The following is a 20,834-nucleotide window of genomic DNA, read 5'->3' as shown; positions in this document are numbered from 1 at the left end:
TTGAGAACGGTGACTAAGAAATGTAATTATGATTGTTATCAATAACAATAACAAGCAGTTATGCTTCTGAATACCAGTTGCTAGAAATCCCAGGAGGGGAGAGTGTTCTTGCGCTTGGGTCCTGCTTATAGGCTTCCCACAGGTATATGGGTGACCACTGTGAGAACAGGATGCTGGACTAGATGGGTCATTAGCCTGATCCAGCAGTCTCTCTTCCAATGTCCTTATATCTCAAAAGCTCCATGCACAGGAACTGACAACTTCTGTGTATACGCAGATGACTTTCCAATTTCCCCTTCCAGTTGCAGCTTCTTGTGCCTCATCACATGTCACCCTAGGGAGTCCATTGACCTCAGGAGCAGTTTTTAGGAGTCCATGCATGTGTGCAAGCAGAGGGCCAAGATTATGGCCTAGATTTATGCGTCTTCCTAGTTGATAGGGGAATATAGACGTGAAAGAAAGGCAAAACCAGAGCCAAGCAGGGATAATATATCTATTAAACATCTCCAAGGCCTGGGAAAAGAAAAAAGATTCCATGTATCAAAAAAAATATTAAATATTAAAGTTGGTACCTGTGAGCCTCTCTGGGAAAGACATTCTCTGTGTGATTGTCATCCCCACCTGGTATGTATTGACAGCTGGGCAGCCCTTCTTGCCTGTCAAATTTGTCCCACTGAAGCAGCACTCTGCAGCTCATCAGAGGAGTATGTTCAGAAGGCAGGCAGGCAGCTAAACTGGATAGCTTGCCAAAACCAAATAAGATTGGAGGGGAGATGTGAAAGCAACAACTTGTTTTTGTGAAGAGAAACTGGCAGAAAAGTAAAGAATGCTTCTTCATTCAAAGTGTTTATTATCACTTAACTGTTATTCCGACTTTAGAATCATTTGCCGTGGATGCACTCCGTGTCTCTCTGTGTTCCTTAGCTTGAAAACCGAGAACATTGCACTCTAAAACTGAGATTTTATAAATGCATAATTCCTTAACAATATGATGGTGTATTTTGTCAGGTTTTTTTTCCCCTATAGTCAAAGATCGTTACAAAGGATGTATTATGTTTGTTTTGCCTAGATGTCTCTGGCTTTCTTCACTTGCTTTCTTCATACCTGCTTGCATGCAGTTTACTTGCCAAGTTGTTGTTTGAGTCGGAATAGTTTGGGCCCAGACTAGGCTCCCACATATCTCCAACCCCCCACCAGACATGTTCAGGAGTGTCCTTATTTTCACCACTGAAATGTAGGAAGGGTATGCCAAGTAAAATACAGTTTGCTTAATATCCAGCAGTATATCTTTTACTATAATTTTTATACTTGTAACCCACACAAATGGGAAATAATTTAGCAAATGAAACTATATATTACTAAATTATTCTAATATACTTACTCTGAGGTTTGTTCAGGGACCCAAATAGTTCTGCATTGGGGAAAGAAATCAGAAGCCAATCTGGGATTTCTCCTTATGCTTCTTGGAAGCTTTCTCTCTTGTATAAAACGAAAAGCTGCAAGGCGGATTTACAGCTTCAACTGGACTTGAACTAACCCATCACAGTAATGAACATAATTATTGTGGCTTTTTTTAACCTACAGCAAAGTGTGATCACTGAGCACTGAATTATATATTCATGTTTTTGTAACAGGGACACAACCATATGTGTGTGCGCACGCATGCATTATTCTTCTGTCAAACTCTAGTGATAATAATTACATTTTCATTAACATTAATGTTGCAACATATTTTTATGATTTATAATTAATGCAGTGTGGTTTTTTTTTATAAGCTTGATGCGTCAGTCTTTATTTTGGTTATAAAGAGGCTTTCATTCTGTCTGTCTAGACAAGCAGTGATGGACTGTACAGGCTGGACAGTGAAAGGGACATAAAATTTTTCTCAGGCAGGGACTCCATGTGCTTGTTTTTTAAAGGCTTTATGCAATGGTAAATCAGTTTTAACTAAAAGCATATAGAAAATGCAATTTTATGCATCCTAAATAGTGACTCATGTCATGCATGATAAACCATTAGGTCTTGCGTTGACAATGAAAAGGTTATGTTTTTGTAGTTTGTCTTCTGGTGCCTAAAAAAAGAAAAAAAGAAAATATTGGAGATGCTGTTTACAACCTGGCAGTGCTTCCAGCATAAAACTGTTATTGAGCATAAAAGCATGAATTTTTCTACCACAAAGTGTTTCTTATTCAGATAAACCTGTCAAGTTGAGGAAACGAGCAATAATCTTGGATTAAAAGCGCATGACCCAGAAATCTTTACAAGTATCTTACAAAAGGCTTCCCTCATTGATTAGTGTTTTAAGACTCTTATTTCCTTTGAATTGCTGTCCTAAGAGAACAGTACAAAAGATGTCAGACTGCAAGTTTACTTAACAGCCATGTAAATTCTAATTAGGTTGTCTTTGCATTCTCATATTTATGAGCAGAAAGTTTTAGATGCCTGCTGAAATATTCTCATTGATACATTGTTCCTCACTATATTTTTCAAAAATAGGGAGGCAGTCCATTGCATTTTTTTGTGAGAGACGTGCATTGATTGTTGTATTCATAGAATTCAGTGCAGCCACTTGCATGGGATGGCACCAATGGTTCTCTATTTTGATAAGCCTAGCTGGTGTTCCATGTTTTCCAAATATCATCCAAAGGGCCACCCAATTTTTGTTCTTTTGTCTGCATCATAACTTGAATTTTAATACAGACTTGATGAAATTCTCAATGGCATTTTTATTATAGTGAGTCAATAGATACTCTGTATTAACTCCTCAAATTAGTTTTATCATGGCAGACTGAGAAAGTAGTACATGTTTCTCAAAATCTTCTAATATTAGAATGTTCCTGCATTTTATTTTTGTTTTGTTTTTTAAAAGAAAATACCCTCACTCTTCTCAATTATTTGGGAATTTCCCTTGCTCAGTATGGTTGATTGGACCCTCTGACTGAGGGCCCAAATCCAGAAAGATGTCCCTATACTTTTGCAAATAAATTGTAGTTCTGTGGACCGTTTGGTGCTTTCAGCTTCATGTATCGATACCAAACTTGTTTTGAACTTGACAACATGGGATGATCTGTGGGCTCATTCATATCTTAGCTTAATGTGCCCATTAATTCCACTCTGTCCAGGAGCGCTTCACTGTATTCCAGTGCCATGGTATACTTTTCTTTACAAAATCCGAACTTGCCTGGTATGTGGAAAATCTAAAGATAGATTTGCTCTGCTCATGGCCACGTTTATTCACATTTTTCATGGATCTGCAGAGATGGGCAGTACTTTTTCATTTCTTCCGATCTTAAGATCTACAGCTTTCTGTATGGGGAGCAAGAAAACAATAGGGCATGGTGGAAGGGCAGGGGAGGGAAAAATCTGAGAACTTGTTAACTCATAATTAAACCATCAAATGTGTTGGGACCTGGCATAACCAATATACAAACATGTATACACATGCCCCTCCAGTTGCAGTGTAGATCTGACGTTTGGACCTCTGTATCACCAAGAAATTGCTATCCTTAAGCAATCCTCCCCCCTATATCAAATTAGCATTTTGATTTGTATTTATTGAGAGGAAATGGATTTTTGGAAGGCATATTTTAATCATGTTATGCAGCTTCTTCCATATTTCTTTCTGTGGCTCACTCCATTTTGAACTCAGAAAATAAGGCACCATCTATTGGTTAATGGTGATAATGACTTGACATTAATTTAGTGCATTTCATCTAGAGAGATCCCAAATGGTTTTACAAACTGTCCCAACTGATCATACTAATTATGTACTGTATACAAGAAGCACTTCACTCAGCTTTAAATGGAAGTCCTAATACGTCAGGTTAGCGCCTCAGCTATTTTCTTTCTACATTTTTCCATTACTGGCAGCAATGGCTCATTTGGTGGCTAGATGTCTTTTTTTTGCTCTAGAGTAGGAATGCACAAAACATTAAGACAAAAGTTTGGGAGGAAAATTAGACTGGATTTTCCTGGAATTTGCTGATTTTTGCTCTGTTATTATATATTATTGTTATTTATTTCATTTATGAAGAGCTTCCTAAGAAGCATCTTGAAGCAATTTCACAGTACAATAAACCCAAATCATATCCTCCTTCCTCCTCCAGCTAAAGAGCTGAGCAGTGTTCTTGATGTTGTGAGAAATTATGTCAGGCAGCTGAATTCCCTTCTGGGAAGTTTTATAGGGCCCACATGTCAGTGATGGACAGAGCCAGAGGTAAAAGGGGGCACGACAATAAATGTGACACTTAACCTTTTTGCATTGTACTCATGCAAAATCCAGAGGTTTATAACCCACATCTCTCTATCCTCCATCAATACAAGTAAGATACATTGTTGTTGTTCAGTTTTTCAGTCGTGTCTGACTCTTCATGACCCATGGACCAGAGCACGCCAGGTACGCCTATCTTTCACTGCCTCCCGCAGTTTGGCCACTTCGAGAACACTGTCCAACCATCTCATCCTCTGTCGTCCCCTTCTCCTTGTGCCCTCCATCTTTCCCAACATCAGGGTCTTTTCTAGGGAGTCTTCTCTTCTCATGAGGTGGCAAAAGTACTGGAGCCTCAACTTCTGGATCTGTCCTTCCAGTGAGCACTCAGGGCTGATTTCTTTAAGGATGGATAAGTTTGATCTTTTTACAGTCCACGGGACTCTCAAGAGTCTCCTCCAGCACCATAATCCAAAGATACATCACCACTGCTCAAATACACATTCCTGCCATGCAAAAGCACTGAAGGAGGTTGAGCAGGGGCAGTGAGGGGTGTGGCCTGAGGAGATGGCATGACTAGAGTGAGTCCTGAAGGTTGGACAGAGAGCTCTCTAGGACTGCATTTGGCCCACAGGCCTGTAGTTCCATACCTTTGAGTTATGTGGCAGTAAGTAGAAGAAAGCATACAGCTTATCTTTGAGTCACTTGGGTGTAAAATCCACATGTTGCTCAGAGCAACATAGTGGCAGTGTAGACCAGGCCTTAGCTTTACAAACAACCACTTACTCAAGACTCGCCTATTGAGCTTCGTACTTAAATACTTGAATCTAGGTTTCCGCCATCTAAGATCATAGTTACTAACCACACTGGTCAAGGACCAGTTCAATGCTTCCTGCAAAGTTTGTTGTATTAAAATATGCATAATTTATTTGCTCTGAGTTGATATTTGTATGCTGAAAACAACTCAAAAGGTTTGCTTATGGGCAAGCTTTTATTACAAAAGGAATTATTGTTTTGGAAGGCTGTGGTATTTACGGGATAGACCTTAGAAGACTTCTGCGCTGAATAAATACAAATGGCATAGTTAACAATTTCGCAAATGCATGCTATTTACATAATCCCTTTCACAGAGATATACATAATGTTGTCATGATCTGTTTGTGCTTAGTACTGTATTAATTAAAAAGCCAATTTGTCTTCTAATGGACCTTAAAAGCTCTCAGAGTTTTGTTTCATCCTGTCTTTGTTCATAGATTATGACCCAAGAGACTCATGGTAATGCTTGCTGTGCTCGTCTAGGTGATCTGCCCAAAGGCTCCTCAGATGCTTGTTTAACAAAGGCAGCAATGTTTATTTGTACTCTTTTAAAAAAATGTCTGATATTGAAAGACAAGGACATGCTGGTCAAGGGAACAACTTCCGCAGTGATGACATGAACTTATTAGAGCCATCAAACCCCAAGGGTCCATGGGGGCACACTTCTTTCATACATCTGAGGTGAGCAATTTCAGAAACACCACAGGCTGTGGTCCAGCCTCTCAAAAGGCACTTGCTTTTTAGGAGGATGCTTCAATGAAATGTCAAATAGAGAGTGTAGGAATCTGTCACAAACATACCTCAAGTCCATGCTTCTATGTTTTCTCCTTCTTACCATCATCACTTAGATATGTAGATTTGTGCCCCCAAAGCTTTCTTTGTCATGAGTGGAGCACTTTTAGGCTCTCTCTTTCAGTTACATGCACACCTGTAATGCACAAGAGTTTTGTATGACTATCTGGTGATGGTAACTGACTAATGCAATTGCATTACTTAGATGACTGTGACAGACTGTAGTGCCCCAGAGCATCAATGCCAGTAGAAACTAAGTCTTTTTTTACATTATAGTGTTAAGTGCCATGCACACTGGATAACGATATTTAGAGAAATAGATCAGTTGAACTGAGTAAGTCCACTTCCTGACAAGAGTATACTCACTTGGTGGATAGATGAACAGCAGCTCATCTGACCAGACCGTACCATTTTAATTTGATTATCAAGGATACATTTGGATCTTTATAAGTTAAAACAAAATTATTTGAACCTTCAAACTTGCTATCCATCAAATATAGTCTCTTTTACATTGCAAAGTTCTGTGCATGTTAAATCATGAGCGTTGGGATATTTAGAAACTTGAATTATAACCCCATAAAATTTAGATTTATAAAGTGGAGCTGCCGACATAGCTATACAGTATTTTAATGACATGGTAATTTATTCAAGGAAATTAAGATTGTTTGACATACTATTTTTTTGTGTTGATGAATTGGAAAGGCTTGCTTACGTTTGGGTTTTACTTCCTTTCTTGTTCTTTTTTGCAAATGAATTTTTAAAGCTATGCAAATACATGTTGACTTCAGTTGTATTTCATGGTTCTTTTCCTTTCAGGCCCATGGAAGGCCAGTGCATATGTTTGGTTGTTTATAGGTTTATTAGGTACTATGTTTGCTTTCATTTGAAATAAAGAGAAAACCCAGACTGCTCCTTATTAGCAAATAAAGTTAATGGAAAGGCATAACTTCTTTTCTCAAACTACCCATGGTTCCCTATACATGGATTTCAGTATTCTTAAAAATTTGCCTCTTGTTCAGAATTCACCATCACTTAAGACAGGCTTGGAGAATGTTGGGTTACGGGCCAAATTAGACCCATCTGACCTATTTTGACCCACAGTCGTTCTTCACAAGCCATACCCACCACATGCCTTATCTGTGATGCCAGGTGTGAGGTGGGTAAATCCAAAGCTGCAAAGAAACAATTGAGAGACAAGTTATCGCCTGATCATTCCTCTGCAAGCAGGGCTTGCATGGGGCACCTTTTAGATTTCATGCCAAATGCAAGTCCTGCTGGGATGGACAAAAGAAAACACTTTGTGAGATTATGGGAATAATGTAGATGAAGGAAGCCATGCTGGCATGGGTGAGAAGGGCAGCAAAAGTTCTGCTTAATTTTATGATACAGTAGCTCATTAGGCAGTATGACACAGTACTGTAGCTTTTAGCTATGCAGATTCCCGTTCCTGTGTGAGGCTTCCTTATACTAGTGCTGGTACGCAACCTTATATGTTATTCTGCAACAGCAGCATAGGTGGTCTGAGTCTATCTTGAATTGAGCAGATACCTGCTCACACAGATAAATATACTGGATTTGCAAACAAGATATACACTATTATGTTTTATTCTTCCATATTGAAGACACAAGTGTAAACCTTTCAGGCACTGTTTCTGAAGAATGCAGTTAAAGCGGTGGAGTCCTGAGCAAAGAAAACTTGGCTGTTAGGACTGCTCAAGTTGTATAATTGTGCTTGCTTTTGAGTTCAGTATTCAACCTCCTGTCAAGGTGACTCATGTTCTAAAGGTTCTATGCTCTGCCTCCCCCCCCCTGAATGTTCAAAGCTATCAACAGTACAGAGTTCTGTGGGAGTCTGGCCCACTCAAACCCATTTTGAGAGAATCAGCTTAATCATGTGTGTTTAAATGTCATCAATACTAGTTAGCAGCAAAATAACACATCAGATGAAGAGCTTCCTCGACTAGCTGTTTCTCCACAACAGTCATGGGCTGGCTGTTGTTGATCTTGTTCACAAACTTTTTTTACAGTGATATTACAAGACAGAGGCTGAACTAAGAGGTTAGCCTGGAGAACTAACTATTAGAGAGGGAAACTATCTGTGTCTCCTCAATAACATTTAGTAATGAGAAGTGTGACTTCATCGCATCCAGAATTTTCCTGCAAACAGAAGTCAGTGAATTAGAGCAAGTGTGGGGAATCACTGAACACACTGACATGACACAACTTATCTTTTATTACATATCCCCAGTAACATACAGTGAATCCCTACTAAACAGCTTATACCCACTATCTGAGGTTGGCTTTACTTGGTGAATGTGACCTTGAGATGTCCTTTTCACCCATTCTCCCCCCTTTTGAATTGCTAGTGTCTTGAAGTCAATGGCTTCTCAGCAGTCAGTCTCCCTCACCCCTGGTGTGGTCATGGTTATTGCCTTAATTCAGAAATTAGGGCATAGCACAGTGCACTTTTTTTTAAGTGCCACTGGCATTCCTTAAATTCTACATACTTGGGTTTGAGATCTTATAAACTACAGATCCTGTGAACAAAATTATGCTCAAAGAATGAGAGGAGGTGGTTTCCTTTATGCACATTCTGAAAGTCTGGTTGAGTTGGAGAACCTTTAGGAGCAGTGCAGAAGCTGGTCCAGAAGGCTGCAGGAGAAGTGGGAATTGGGTGAAAATCACCTCCACATGATCATGGCCCCTTCTGTGAACAGAATAAGACCTTCCAGGCACAGAAAGTCTATAGGGTAGCTTCACACCATCTGTACTGAAGGCAGATGTTCAGGCAGTTCTCTCATTCCAAATGAACACACCAAACGCCAGCAATCAAGCCCATAAACCTACGTAGCCTGAATGCCAGCCAGAACATAGTCTTGGCCTTTGTTAGTGGAAGCCTGTATAAAGACCAAATTAAGTCATTTCCATATCCATGTTTTGATTGGTTATAGCGAAGGAGAAATGCAGGGGGGATATATAATGGGACAAAACAATTTAGTTCCTAGACGTATGAATTAACAATTATTATATTATTATTATTATTATTATTATTCACATGGTTTCATAGCTGTAATCACTTATATTGTTAGGTTATCAAATGTGTATAACTTTTAAAAGAACAACTGTTCTATATTTCTTTTCCACAAAACAAATACCGACTTAAACGTTAACAAAACATTCATTGTCACCCCTTGAACCTACTTTTTAAACATTCCTTTTAGAAATCTTAGACAACATTAGTTGCTATTTAATTCTGATTCATGACTGGATCAGGCCAATAGCCCATTTACTCCACCATCGTGTTCTCAAAGTTGCCAGCTAAATGCCCATAGGAAGTGTGCAAGAAGGAACTGAGCATAGGACCTAGTTCTAAGAATGGTTATACTTTCATCTTAAACTTGTAAGTACATCTACTCTTTTGCTGTCATAGCATTGTCACAAAAGTTTAATGCTATTGTTCCTAATTGCTCAATTGTTTGTAGCTGACTTGCGCTATTTGTCTGGCTATGCTACCCACAAATCTAGAAATGTCACATTTTTCAGGAAAATAATTATCAGCTCCTTTAACAAGCATCCAGCTGCAGTAAACAGACAGTTGTTTCAATAAAAACATTCCAAATGTTAAGGCTGCTGAAATATGAAGACCACTTATATTTATAATGAGCTATTTGATAGTGTATGCTGCTGCTTTACACACCAAGGTAGAGTAAATTAATTGCAGTACAGTCCTATGTTTATTTACTCAGAAATACAGTCCACTGAGTGCAATTCTACTTATTCCCAGGCTGTAGTTATAAACACATTTACTTGGAAGTAAGTCTTACTGTATGAGAGCTTCCAAAAAAAATTAGGATTTGGTGGTTGGTCCATAAAACAGGTGGGGGAACTGGAGCCAGTTGGTGGGCCAGGAGCCTTAAGGCCCCCCCCCCAATAAATCAACATTAACAGGTGTGTTATTCTACCCACCTGTCAAAGTGCAAAGTGACTCTCAGCAAGAGCCTTTGAAGTCTGTTTGCATGTCTGATTTGCATTCCAAATGGCCACCTCCATACTGATTGGCTACAATGGGAAAATGTCCATTTGCCTTTTGAATCCAAGCTGTGCCTGCAGATCGACAAAGCAGGACTGGCTGACTGTGCCAATCAGTTGATTGCACTGACCATGATCTGCCTCAGGGACGTGGGTGGCGCTGTGGTCTAAACTACTGAGCCTAGGCTTGCCGATCGGAAGGTCAGCAGTTCGAATCCCTGCGATGGGGTGAGCTCCCATTGCTCGGGTTCCAGCTCCTGCCCACCTAGCAGTTCGAAAGCACGTCAAAGTGTAAGTAGATAAATAGGTGCCGCTCCAGCGGAAGGTAACGGCATTTCCGTGTGCTGCTCTGGATTCACCAGAAGCGGCTTAGTCATGCTGGCTACATGACCTGGAAGCTGTACACCAGCTCCCTTGGCCATAAAGCGAGATGAGTGTCGCAACCCCAGGGTTGTCGACGACTGAACCTAACGGTCAGGGGTCCCTTTACCTTTATAATCTGCCTCATCTGCATGAGGGAGTTTCTGATCAAGAACTCCGTAGTGCAGCTTTGTGTAGTCCCAGTAGAGCTGATCGTGCCAGTCAGCTGAATGGCAGCCCCACTTGCAATGGAACAATAGGGAGCTCACTCCTGATTGTATCTACCTCCTTACATACTCCCATCGGTAAGGGCTATGGTTGGGAAGTGGACATTGTATGAGGGAAACAGTCTTGCAGGTCAGTTTGTTATAATTCAATGTTTATTGTTTTTCACACAGAATTGGGACCCATTTAATAGACCCCTTCTATAAAATATCAGAAGGTACTTTATCAGTTTAGCTTTCTATTCTGTACCCCACCCTGCAATAACCTTAGCAGTTAGCAAGACAGTGGGCGCCTTTTTTTCTTATATAATTTTTAATCCAATCTTGAAACCATTGTTCTATGAGAGGGGACTACTTGCATTATGTAATGGACCTTTTTGGCTTCTTCAAAAAGAATTAAACATCCAAGGGTAACTGTTCCTGACAGAATAAAGAAGTTACAGTGTCCCAGTAACATTAGAATAATGTAAGCAGGATTTATTATGCTCTTCCTTCCCTTTGTTCGTTTGCTGGTAGAAAACATTATGCAAAGATGAATATTCTGCTGGGAGTATTATATGTATGCAAATATGATGTGTGTGAGTGTGTGTGAGTGAGAGAGAGCATATATATATTTGCAAAGGTATTAAATCACTGAGCAACAATTTTCCAGGTTTGTTGAGTAGCAAAAAGACCAAGACCTATGCTACAGTGCTGAAAGCACAATTAAATTAAAGAGAGGACAGTGGTGAATAATTTGAAATGTATTACAGCGTTACTAATTGAAGTGTATGAAAGATTTTTAAAAATAATATAATGGTATTCATTTGTCAATGTCTTTATTTGCAAGGAATAAAGGCTTGTAGAGATTTAATCTTTTGATACATTGCCAAGCAATGCATTTTGTGTTATGTGCTTTTGTTTCATTGTCCTTTCAGTAATAATCCCTAGTATGTTTGGATACCTCTTTTTATTGAATGTTGTAGCATCAGTGAAAATACACTGACATTTTTTAACTCTTGGGTGGAGAGAGACCCCTTAGTCCTGTTCTGTTCAAGAAGGTGAACAGATAGAAGCTGAACACATAGACCTGGCACTTTAAAGATGACTAGATTTGAACATATTTTTCTGCATTGTTGATGCAGTGTTGTCCTCATCCAAGTGTCAGCCTATACTTTACCTCCATAATCAGGTTAGGGGAAAATAATCCAACATAAAATTACACACTGTCCAAATGTGGACGTACTGAAGTGCATTGTGTGACTGTTGGCTTGTTTTTCATGTGTGGTGATGTGTTGCTCAGTGCCATCTATCACCACATCCTTGACTTCTGTTGATGATGTGCTTCTTGGTGACTACTGGTGGGACATATGTATTTATATTATTATTTTTAGCCTACTGATTTGTGTAAGTTTGGTATATTGGTAAACTTGTATCTCAAAAATTAACTTTAAAGTAGCCATGCACACAAATACCTGCATGCCTGACCACAATGAACTTCAGGTTTCTGGAAGTCAGGGAGGGCAGGGAAGTGCTTTTTGAGGATAAGGACAGTGATGCACAGTGCAAATGCACCCCATCAACTACCACTCACTAGAGTGAATGGGAGCTAGAGTTCAGTTAACTCATGTGTTGATGAACATGCACAAAAGCGTAAACTGAAACATAGACTTCTGTGCCCCATTTGTGCCTTAACATGCTGGTTGTGTACACAGTCAGAATTATGACAAGATCCTAGATCCTAGTCTCTGGTTCACTGGCGGAGGAAGGGAGGCAGGGGAGGTACCATTGCGGCTGCCTCTGGACATGTGCCATGCACCCCCCCGCGCCGGGCGCCATGCCCCCACGGGTGGCGCGCCCCACCCCCAGGACATAGCCCGCCCCGCAGAAGACGTGTCATGCCTCCGGACACAGCCCCCAGGATGCGCGCCCTTTCCTCTGGTTTTGGCAGGTTTACAGATGTACGTTTGTGTTTGTTCTGCATATCTCTAGGGCTTGTTAAGGGAGGCAAAAAAGGGATAGATTGCCTCTTATCATCTAAGTTATCCAACTTCTTGGAGATGTTTTGTAATTGTTGCAAAGATTTTTTTGAACTGTTTGAGCAGTCAATAAACAGCTTCCTCCAGCAGGTCCACCTTTCTATCAATCAATCTTTGTGCCTCGATTAAGGGGGTAATAGCTTTATCCTTCTCATTTATTGCTGGAAATATCTCTTCCACTGTTTCTTTGTGCAAAAGAATTGAAGGTTTTTTTGGAGGAGATATGAGCTCCTCCTTTTTGAGGCAGCAGATAATTGTCCTAAATTACTCTGTTTGAGACCTGGAGACCCTATGTCAGTTTCCATATCCGGACATCTGGGTCTTTTGGTTCCTCTCATTACTAGATTCTTCTTAGATCAGTGAGGCCAAATTTCTGGGTAGAATACTAGGGTTCCAGTCACAATCCTCAGTCGGTCTTAAGTGGTCCTGCAGCAAAGGTTTAAGTGTGAGATAATAAGAGGATACACAAAGTCAGGAGGAATTTAAGGCTGAGTCCAATTAGGGCACTCCTTTGAAGTAATTCTTCCTCCTCCTTCTCACTCAGCTTGTTGAAAATAATTTGGACGTTGGGGGGTCGAAAGGACTTAGAAGTGGTGAAGGAATTTGTGGGTTGATAGCTTTGAGAGTTAAAAGCCTTGAGTTTTTAATAGAGTTAAAAGAAGTTAAGGTTAAAGGTCCTTAAAAGTTCTTGGAATGAGTTGTCGCGGGGAGTCAACAGGAAGCCCGGGCGGGACTGCCAGGTAGGTTACTTACTTCATTAAGATTAAATCATGGCACCAGGGCAGTCAACGTATTCAAAGTAATTTTAAAAAAAAAAATACAACAGCTTCACCTTATTTAGAAGGGTAAAAAGGCTAAAAGAAGCCGGTTAACTCATGTGTTGATGAACATGCACAAAAGCGTAAACTGAAACATAGGACTTCTGTGCCCCATTTGTGCCTTAACATGCTGGTTTGGTACACAGTCAGGAATTATGACAAGATCCTAGATCCTAGTCTCTGGTTCACTGGCGGAGGAAGGGAGGCAGGGGAGGTACCATTGCGGCTGCCTCTGGACATGTGCCATGCACCCCCCCGCACCGGGCGCCATGCCCCCGCGGGTGGCGCGCCCCACCCCCAGGACACAAGCCCCGCCCCGCAAAAGACAGTGTCATGCCTCCAGGACACGCCCCCAGGATGCGCACCAGCCACGCCCCTGCCTACTCTCCGCCCCCGGTGCCGCAGCATGCAGTTTTGCCACTGTTCTGGTTTGTTATGCATGCTGGACAGTATGAGTCCCTTCCTTCCTCTTTCCAGCAGCACAGAGGCCTGGTTCACATATGTATCCATGTCATGACTACCTTAATGGGATGGAGGAGTCAGTGTGTGCTTTTCAATTTCAGCATGCCACAATCCAGAGGTGATATCCTGGCATTGCTCCTCGCCTGGCTCCACATTCGGCCTGAACAATGGGGCCCCTGGCCCCCTAAAAAAATGGATTGAGGGGGCCATTCTGTTGTATGGACTTGGAATCTTAGTCATCGCCTCTGTATGTAATCCTGGACTCTCACCTCTTTTTAAAAAGCAACCAAAGAAAATAACCTAATGCTTTTAATGTACTTAGTAAACCCAAACAAAACTGTCGAGGATTTCATAGTGGGTGTAGGGCTTAGTTTTATTAATTCATAATGTAGTGCTTCAAAATAACTTGAGCTGAACATTAATGTGTATGAGGACAATATTTTAAGTATTTTAAATGTATATTTTACCCCTTGAATTGCTACTCAGTTTTGTAGCACACATTGTTTTTCATATACAGTTTTCAGCAAACAGGTCATGTCACATAATGTAACATGGCAAAAGTGGCCTCAGGCTATTTGGAGGTGGTGGACTTAGCTTCTAAATCTCTTCTTAAGAGTTTGTTCCTTAAGGGAATCCTATTATTGGGTATGAGGTGGATAACAGACAAAGACGTGGTGTGTAAACTTTTTTTTTTTTTTAAATACAGCCACAGGGAAGACAGTGGCAGGTCGAACTGTGAAGAACTCACAAGGGACAAGCTGCCTTTGAGATGTGGAAAATCTTCAAGATTGCTCTAGGAACCCTTCCTTTAATGGTTCACAACAGAAGTCAAGGGGGTGGGGGAATGCTTCTTATGCTAACCTCTAACAACAGATTCCTTTATGGCCTGCCATAAGAAATGGCTATCCTCCTGGTGCTTAATTTGTATGCTAATTTATCTCAGCAGAAATTCTGAGCAAGAGTACAGTGGTCAGTTCTCCAACTTTCTAACCCCAGGCCCTGCTGATATGGATGAATATTACTGAGGCCAACCAGTCACAAAATGGTGAGCAGGGGCACAGGCAGTCACAAATGGAGTCTGGTGGAGCAGGGGCCATGTGACATGTCATGTGATGCCACTGGAGGTGGGACGTGCAGAGAGTGATCTTCACCTGTGCTTGCCCCAACTCTGACCCAGTTCCTTGGTTGCCAAGCGGGGGCTGGGCGCACAGAGGGCATTCAGCAGCGGCATGGGGTGGCAGCCACCTAAATATTGGGGGGTATAGCCCTCTTCCCCCAAAATATTGTGGGGGGGGGCTGGAATCCTTTGCACCACATATATTCAGCGCCCCTGAGGTGGAGCAGGGTTTAGTACATCCAGCAGATAATTACTAGCATCATTTTCTATTGATACCCAATCAATCTCTGCTGCCATGGATGGGCTTTCATAAACCAGGAGTGGTGTGGTGAGGAGAACCTGACAGGACAATGACCTCCATCAGTTTCCTTCTCTTTTGCTGTCTCCAGTTCAAAGGAAAGAGTGTGCATCCTGGATTTCCCTAAAAAAAGGAAAAAAAGGGAAAAAAAGATTGAGGACTATGTGTGTCTCCCTTCCGTGTATCTTGTTCCATGTTTTATGGAGTACAAAGATAGCAACTGAAACCAGACGTGAGAAAGAAGAGATAGCCGTTGTGCGATTAGGTAGTGCAAATGAGTGAATTTGTGTCTTTGTGATCATCTGGTTTCTGGAGTATTTATTATGTAATAAATACTCAGGGATTAGGAAAAGAGTTTCCGTGCCTTTCCAGTTAGTTTACATGGCTTTCCAGTTTGCCCCCATACCCTTTTATGATTGACATCCTGTGCCCTTCTAAAATGTGGGGTTTTGCGGGGGCAGGGTGGTTATTGGGTCGTTGTTTTTGCTTTGATTACCAGTATGTATTTTGTGATTTTATATTTGATTTATTCTGTGAACTGCCCTGAGACCTCCAGGTATAGGGTGATATATAAATTCAATAATAATGATGTAAGTTATATTTCTGAAATAATGAAAAGCAACCCTGAGTTGTGAATGGTGGTAGTTTGTATCTTACATGCCAAATGTTTGTGTATGATTTGACTGGTTGCCATAGCTCTGAATTTGGAGTAATTTTTGGCACTCCACAAGTATGTCAGCAGAAGTTATTCATTGCAATTATTTAAGTGGACTCTGAGAAAGACCACACTGCTCTAGAAAAGACTTACGACTCTGCATAAAATATACAATTTTCTTTCCATCATTATTTTCTAGACAATTATATCTCTGGGAGGCCAGTGTGTATGAATCAGTATTGCTGTATTTTAAAAGCTTTCCCTCAAAAGCAGCTTGCACACAGCACATGTGTTTCTTGCATTTGTTTGTTTGCATTTGTTTGGAGAGAGAGAGAGAGAGAGAGAGAATATATTTGCTGAGCATATATTTAGATCTGTCCCAAGGGCAAGGCTAAACTGAAATTAGTGATTATTGTACATATTGCTAATAAAGTCTGCATTTCATTCCATATAGTAAATATAATTTAGGGTGACATCTGAAACATAATGCATGTTTAATTAGTTAAGAAAATTACATGGTGGGATGTCTTACGAATTATCTATCAAAATAATAAACTGCAATATAACACTGTTGCTCCTTTTAAAATGATAAAACACACTAACATTTTACAGTACCATTTTGCCCGTTGTCCGTTTATCTTAAAGAGCTGTTTCTTGTGCCATTCTCAGATGCCTCAGACTTCAAAATATTCAGGCATATATATATTTACACATATATTTAAAATATGTCTTGTTCTTGGTCAGTATTTGTCAGGTTCAACTCCAGCCATGGTTTCCCAGTGGAGGTTGATTCAGACACCAGCATCTTCCAGCTCAAGGAGGTGGTTGCTAAGCGACAGGGAGTTCCAGCGACCAGTTGCGTGTGATTTTTGCAGGGAAGGAGCTCAGGAATGACTTGACACTGCAGGTAAGTCTCCCTTGGTAGTTTCCTTTCTGGGATGCTGCCAGCCTAACTGCTTCTGCCTCTAACATTGCCAATCTGACATTCACTCCTGAGATCTAATAGAATAAATAGTGCCTGGGGATTCCTTGAACTTTACTCCACACTGCTTCATTAATTCTGACCTTCTTAATTATGCATTAAAACAGCAAGGCAAAAGGATAGGGAGGGGAGGAAGACGGAATATGAGAGGGGGAGGAGAAGAGATCTTTGCTTAGTGAATAAATGTTTACTGACTACAGGAGCAAGCTATGCACATTTTCTGTATCTGTTCAATTTCTACATTACTTATTCCATTTGAATCTTAATGAAGAAGGATGTGAATAAATTGTTCTAAATCAGGCTGCTCAGTCATCACGTTATATGAAATTTGTAACCCAATTGTGACCCCTGGAGGATAGTTGTAAGGCTGCTGTTGCTGCTGTGTGAGAGTGTGTGCAAGTGCATGTGCTGATGAAATAAGAGTCCTTTGAAGGCCTGATCGCAGGAGCCAGTAAGGTTCTCCCAAAGGCACCAAAGTGATGATTTACTTGCAAGGGGGAGGGAGGGGAGAAAAAATTAGCTGATAGGGGATGGGAGATTTAGAAGTTGCTGAGTTCATCACATCCTCATGGTTTAGCTAACGGTTGTGTTAAAATGTAAAATGGAGAAGAAGGTAGCCTTAGGGAAGCCCCTATTCTTTCAGCCAATGTCTGCCCTCCCCTTATTGCAGAATGGGGATAATGATACTGGCTGGGCTCTCAGGGCTGTTGTAAGGATCGCTGACACAATGTGCACAAAGTGCTGTATCAGAAGAACTAAGTATTATTACAGCGAGAGGGAAAGCAGCTTGACAGGACAGGTGTAGAATGAATATACATTTTTGTAAGGCTCCTTACAGCTATGATCTCCCCCGGTGCCTTCGTTGTTACCAGCGTGTCTGATACTTTGTTCAATTGGGAGTTTCCTTTTGATCGGAACAAAAGATTGCATGTAACGAGGTTGCATTCCGGAAACCTCGAATTTGCCAGAGAGGATAAATTGCTCTGTTACTAGCAGCATTATTGTGTTCCTGCTGCTGCTGTCGTCACACCATCAGTACGTGGTGCTTACAGTTTCATAAGCCAAAAATCAGAAATTCACAGTCTAAATATGGTAAAGGGGGAAATGCAATAAAAGGAGGGGGAAACAAGAGACAAAGGCAGCAAGAGATAAATGTGAGAAAATGCCATTAAAACATTAGGTTTGGTTCCATTCGGGTTTGCAGTTGGGTAATATGATTAAGGTGTTACAGGGAACACTTCATAGAATCATCAAATCATAGAATTCCTGAGTTGGAAGGGACCCCAGAGTCATCAGTTCCAGCTCCCTCCCAATGCAGGGATCTCAACTAACGCACACATAACAAAAGGCGCAGGACAGAACCCTGCAGCTAGGTATTCACTTACCACCTCTTGGACTGCATCTCCCTCCTTGCATTGTGTATTATGTTATCACCAGGTTGGGCCCTGCTTTCCTTTTGGGTGAACAGAGGCAAAGTAGGTGTTGAGCAGTTCCACCTTCTGTCACCCAATAACATTTATCAATCTTCTCCATGCAGAGGACCTACTTCTTGCTTGTTCTTTCTGTTGCTTTGAACATAGCAGAATAAACCTGTATTATTATTACATTAAACCTGAGGTCCTTATGAGCTTTGGCCCACTGGACCTGCTCCCTACAACTGCTGGCTACTCATGTATACTCTTCCTTCATGATTTCTCCCCTATTCCATTTCTTATACGTGCCCTGCATGAAAAGGTGAAGTTCTGAGGGTGTGTGAGTCATGTATTCCTACTGTACAGCAGCAGCAGCAGAGAACCAGGCACCTTTCTGTGGTCACCCAGGTAGCTATCTAAAAGGGGAAAGTTTACCTAAAGGCAAACACTTCCTGTTTTCTAACCAGCACAGATTAATTGGCCCTCATGTTTACAGCTGTGTGGGAGCATTGCTACCTATGCATTGAGTAGCTGCTGTGTCTGGTTGCACAGAGAGCTGCTACTGTATTGACATCCTATCACTTCTCCTAGCCAGGTATGATGCTTATCGCTTTGCAAAATGCTTTAGGGAGTTTGGGCACACAAAAGAAACTATAGAAATGCAAATTGCTCTTGTCATTCCTCAGTGCATCTTCTGCTGCCTGTGTCAAGTGTTTCCTTTCCCTTTCTGATGCCTTACTGGAAAAAAGAGGGCCTTCCTTGCTGTTGCATCCCTATCTTATATATAGGATGCTGTTTATTAAAATGCAATAAACTATTTATATGGGAAGCTTTTTGTTTACAAACGTTAGGATTGTAAGGTTTTGTTAACTGTTCATATGTTTCTTACACCTGTCTGCATTGCTGTCTAATTCTGGCATCAAAGTGTTATAATTATTGTTTAATTGTGTCAGGCTGTTTCTGGGTGAAATGCAAACTGTGACTTCAGTTTACTTCAAATAGGGAAACAAAGCTTCCTGCGGCGTGAAACAATGAATGTAAAATGGAAGGTTTATCTGTTTTTTTTTCATAGTAACAAGAGAGGCTTCTCATGCCTGTGTCTAGTTCCTCACATTTATTCACAGTTTTCTCTTCAGTCATGAGCTTGCTGCTTTGTTGACAATGCGCTGAGCACACACATTAGCAATTGTTCACAGCAAAAACTAGTCCTGCCTCTTGCGGAAGGGAGAACATCCTGTGATATTTCAGCTGCTCTTCTTGCCAACCTTTGTAGCGAACATTTTACTTTCAGTTTATAGAGACTTAAGTCCACAGATGTGTGTGAGAGAGAATGGGCAAGAACATGTTGAGGGCAATGTGTACACTTCGGCATTCACATGTTTGGGCAAAAAGAATCCATAGCATAGCAGGAATCAGGTTCATTGAATGGGCGAGTGGAAGGAAATCTGCTTGATAACCTGTTGTTAACAGATTCCTCCAACATCCTTACATTTAGTAAACATCCTCCAACATTTAGTAAACAAACATTGACACTGTCAGCCTTGCCTAATATTGTATTTGCTGTTGGGACCTGTTCATTGCTGCTAATGAAACAGAAAAAATTATGTGGACATAGCACCCCATATCAGGATGTGAATAAGTTTAGGTAACCTGCTCTCTCGCCTACCTTCCCTCTCTCGCACACAAGAGCAATGGGAGAACAACACAAGGGAAGATACCACACAGTATTCTCTAGTCAGAAATTTGTCTGACCATTATACAATTAATATGCAACTCCCATTATTTTCTAGTTACATCAATTGCTTGTTGTGTTGCCAGTGTGGCCATATTTGCTCAAAGATGCTCTCTTTCTCTTGGCTTCAGCAGGAGAACTGAAGACTTTCTCCACTTGATAGTTGAGTATAGAAAGCAAGGGAAGGAGTGGGCTGGAAAAGTTTTTGGCATAGGTATGAGGAAGAGGGGTGCGTAAGGGAGATTCTGAGATCTGCTATGACAATTTTGCTCAGTACTTTCAGGGTAAAATCACTATTCTCTAATGGTCTCCACAGGGATGTGAACACCACTGATAGTACAGGTTCAAATGAGATGTCCAGTGCACCTTCCTGTCCAATTTTGAAAGCTGCTGGTATTTAGAAACCATCTTGCTTCTAGGAGTTTGACTCTTGTCCATTGTGGCTTGAGCTAGTGTTGGTGGTGGTGGAGGTGGGTTGATGGGGGGGGGGGGCCAGAGAGTGGTGAATGTGTATTTATGGGAGCTGCCTTTAAGGTTTAGCCTTTCCTTTAAAAAGTCTTCCTTGGACCCAGAAGTTTACAATAATTACCACCCAGTTGCCACTACCTCTTTTGGGGGCAAGAGAGTACTGGTTGTCCATTTTCATGTGCTCTTTATACAAACAAACAAACAAACAAGTTTTGAGGAATCAGAATGGTTGGTGAGAAAATTCTGAGATTCACAACCTTCAAGGATTGTGTCTCCATATGAACCCTATGATCATAATCTGAGGACCTTCTTCGTGTGGCTCATCCATGAGAGATCTGGAGGGTGGCAACACATGAACAGGCCTTTTCTGCAATGGCTCCCCTTTTGTGGAATTTGCTCCCCGGAGAGGCTAGCCAGGCACCTTCATTATACAGCGTTAGGTGC

General features: G+C 41.1%; 2 protein-coding genes across 2 annotated transcripts in view; one reads left to right on the top strand and one right to left on the bottom strand.

The window, feature by feature from the left end:
* Nucleotides 1–20,834, bottom strand: part of PACRG (parkin coregulated) — a 408,445-nt gene that overhangs the window by 318,105 nt on the left and 69,506 nt on the right.
* PRKN (parkin RBR E3 ubiquitin protein ligase) overlaps nt 16,541–20,834 on the top strand; it is a 494,073-nt gene continuing 489,779 nt past the window's right edge. Inside the window, 1 exon segment of the mRNA XM_033144126.1 lies at nt 16,541–16,703. The gene's annotated coding sequence lies outside the window, so the exon portion shown is untranslated.

Source organism: Lacerta agilis, chromosome 3 (assembly GCF_009819535.1).
Source record: "Lacerta agilis isolate rLacAgi1 chromosome 3, rLacAgi1.pri, whole genome shotgun sequence".
Taxonomy (NCBI): Eukaryota; Metazoa; Chordata; class Lepidosauria; order Squamata; family Lacertidae; genus Lacerta; species Lacerta agilis.
Note: the sequence above shows the minus strand (reverse complement) of the source record. Positions and strands in the feature narration are given on the sequence as shown.